This window comes from Gobius niger (genome assembly GCF_951799975.1).
Source record: "Gobius niger genome assembly, chromosome: 4".
Lineage (NCBI taxonomy): Eukaryota > Metazoa > Chordata > Actinopteri > Gobiiformes > Gobiidae > Gobius > Gobius niger.
The window spans coordinates 6,958,947-6,962,780 of NC_136855.1; positions in this window are offsets into that span (position 1 = coordinate 6,958,947).

Here is a 3,834-nt window from a genome sequence, read left to right on the forward strand (position 1 = left end):
AAATTGATTTTTGGAGCAGGGAGATGGAATCAGGGGCTTGCTCCGTCCACTCCACGCATCGACCAGGTATTGCAGTACTTCCTGGAATGGTGCATCCATCCTGTTGTCAAATGTCAACTTGCAGTCATTCTGCTTTACTCTGATTTAGCCATAAGATCTTTGATTTCCCCCAAGCATGGGACTGTTGAGAATCAGAGCAATGTGCTGAAATGGGCCGTGAATTGGCAAAACATCCATTCAAATTTTGGGGTTAATTTTTGCCAAAAACTGGCCAAATCCTGCCCAAAGCTGTCTTTCAAATAAGACATTATTGAAAGGAGAAGCACCAATGTGAACAACAAAACTGTGACAGTATGGAAAACGTAACTTGGCCATTGCATAATCAAATACAACATTTACATAAAAAAGTTGTAGGATTAGGACCCTCCCAGGGAGCACCCTGACCCAGATCGGTGCCCCTGGAGAAGTGGGCCCGGCCTCTGACCTTGCCAAGGCATACTTACCTGGCAGGGGTGATACCATGATCACCAAGGTGGTTTGCCCCGGGCGAGGCTTGTCCATTGCACAACCGGACTTGCTGCAACTCGGTGAATTCGACAAACGTTCGAATCTCAACTGCACAATTTCTGGTAGTGGGGGACTGCGTTCGCGCTCTCCCCTGATTATTTGTTCAAAGCAATTAGTCAGTGAAAACAGGTGTGTTTGTTACTGCTTTCTTCACTGTGTGTTTGTCAACATCTCCATCACTGCCTGTTTGTTTACGTTACTCTGTGTTGTTTTTGTTGTTGCTTTTTTGTTGTTGCTTTTTTGTTGTTGCTTTTTTGTTGTTGCTGTTGTTGGGGATGGGCAAAATGAAGCCTCATGAACCAATGAAGATTTTTGGCCTCCTGTGTCAGCAACTGATTCAAACTGAAACTTTGCTCTATACTGCCATCTGCTGCTGATTTGAATATGTTACAATGAATAAAATAAGCTTCTTCTTTGAAATGTTGCCGGCTGCCATTAGACCCATGACAAGAAGAAGAATGAGGCCTGATTTTGCCCATTGCTGGCTTTTGCTGGTCCAGTTTGGAAGTATCTCCAGACTTGGATTGGCATAGCTCCGCCCACCCCCTGCCTGATTGCTGTGCTTATGCAGGGAACCATCAGCCTAAGATGCACCGGGAACATCCCCCCCGGCTAGCCTGCTAGTTGGCGGGTATCGCTTCTCGGCCTTTTGGCTAAGATCAAGTGTAGTATCTGTTCTTATCAGTTTAATATCTGATACGTCCCCTACCCGGGGACCATATATTAAATTGATTTTTGGAGCAGGGAGATGGAATCAGGGGCTTGCTCCGTCCACTCCACGCATCGACCAGGTATTGCAGTACTTCCTGGAATGGTGCATCCATCCTGTTGTCAAATGTCAACTTGCAGTCATTCTGCTTTACTCTGATTTAGCCATAAGATCTTTGATTTCCCCCAAGCATGGGACTGTTGAGAATCAGAGCAATGTGCTGAAATGGGCCGTGAATTGGCAAAACATCCATTCAAATTTTGGGGTTAATTTTTGCCAAAAACTGGCCAAATCCTGCCCAAAGCTGTCTTTCAAATAAGACATTATTGAAAGGAGAAGCACCAATGTGAACAACAAAACTGTGACAGTATGGAAAACGTAACTTGGCCATTGCATAATCAAATACAACATTTACATAAAAAAGTTGTAGGATTAGGACCCTCCCAGGGAGCACCCTGACCCAGATCGGTGCCCCTGGAGAAGTGGGCCCGGCCTCTGACCTTGCCAAGGCATACTTACCTGGCAGGGGTGATACCATGATCACCAAGGTGGTTTGCCCCGGGCGAGGCTTGTCCATTGCACAACCGGACTTGCTGCAACTCGGTGAATTCGACAAACGTTCGAATCTCAACTGCACAATTTCTGGTAGTGGGGGACTGCGTTCGCGCTCTCCCCTGATTATTTGTTCAAAGCAATTAGTCAGTGAAAACAGGTGTGTTTGTTACTGCTTTCTTCACTATGTGTTTGTCAACATCTCCATCACTGCCTGTTTGTTTACGTTACTCTGTGTTGTTTTTGTTGTTGCTTTTTTGTTGTTGCTTTTTTGTTGTTGCTTTTTTGTTGTTGCTGTTGTTGGGGATGGGCAAAATGAAGCCTCATGAACCAATGAAGATTTTTGGCCTCCTGTGTCAGCAACTGATTCAAACTGAAACTTTGCTCTATACTGCCATCTGCTGCTGATTTGAATATGTTACAATGAATAAAATAAGCTTCTTCTTTGAAATGTTGCCGGCTGCCATTAGACCCATGACAAGAAGAAGAATGAGGCCTGATTTTGCCCATTGCTGGCTTTTGCTGGTCCAGTTTGGAAGTATCTCCAGACTTGGATTGGCATAGCTCCGCCCACCCCCTGCCTGATTGCTGTGCTTATGCAGGGAACCATCAGCCTAAGATGCACCGGGAACATCCCCCCCGGCTAGCCTGCTAGTTGGCGGGTATCGCTTCTCGGCCTTTTGGCTAAGATCAAGTGTAGTATCTGTTCTTATCAGTTTAATATCTGATACGTCCCCTACCCGGGGACCATATATTAAATTGATTTTTGGAGCAGGGAGATGGAATCAGGGGCTTGCTCCGTCCACTCCACGCATCGACCAGGTATTGCAGTACTTCCTGGAATGGTGCATCCATCCTGTTGTCAAATGTCAACTTGCAGTCATTCTGCTTTACTCTGATTTAGCCATAAGATCTTTGATTTCCCCCAAGCATGGGACTGTTGAGAATCAGAGCAATGTGCTGAAATGGGCCGTGAATTGGCAAAACATCCATTCAAATTTTGGGGTTAATTTTTGCCAAAAACTGGCCAAATCCTGCCCAAAGCTGTCTTTCAAATAAGACATTATTGAAAGGAGAAGCACCAATGTGAACAACAAAACTGTGACAGTATGGAAAACGTAACTTGGCCATTGCATAATCAAATACAACATTTACATAAAAAAGTTGTAGGATTAGGACCCTCCCAGGGAGCACCCTGACCCAGATCGGTGCCCCTGGAGAAGTGGGCCCGGCCTCTGACCTTGCCAAGGCATACTTACCTGGCAGGGGTGATACCATGATCACCAAGGTGGTTTGCCCCGGGCGAGGCTTGTCCATTGCACAACCGGACTTGCTGCAACTCGGTGAATTCGACAAACGTTCGAATCTCAACTGCACAATTTCTGGTAGTGGGGGACTGCGTTCGCGCTCTCCCCTGATTATTTGTTCAAAGCAATTAGTCAGTGAAAACAGGTGTGTTTGTTACTGCTTTCTTCACTGTGTGTTTGTCAACATCTCCATCACTGCCTGTTTGTTTACGTTACTCTGTGTTGTTTTTGTTGTTGCTTTTTTGTTGTTGCTTTTTTGTTGTTGCTTTTTTGTTGTTGCTGTTGTTGGGGATGGGCAAAATGAAGCCTCATGAACCAATGAAGATTTTTGGCCTCCTGTGTCAGCAACTGATTCAAACTGAAACTTTGCTCTATACTGCCATCTGCTGCTGATTTGAATATGTTACAATGAATAAAATAAGCTTCTTCTTTGAAATGTTGCCGGCTGCCATTAGACCCATGACAAGAAGAAGAATGAGGCCTGATTTTGCCCATTGCTGGCTTTTGCTGGTCCAGTTTGGAAGTATCTCCAGACTTGGATTGGCATAGCTCCGCCCACCCCCTGCCTGATTGCTGTGCTTATGCAGGGAACCATCAGCCTAAGATGCACCGGGAACATCCCCCCCGGCTAGCCTGCTAGTTGGCGGGTATCGCTTCTCGGCCTTTTGGCTAAGATCAAGTGTAGTATCTGTTCTTATC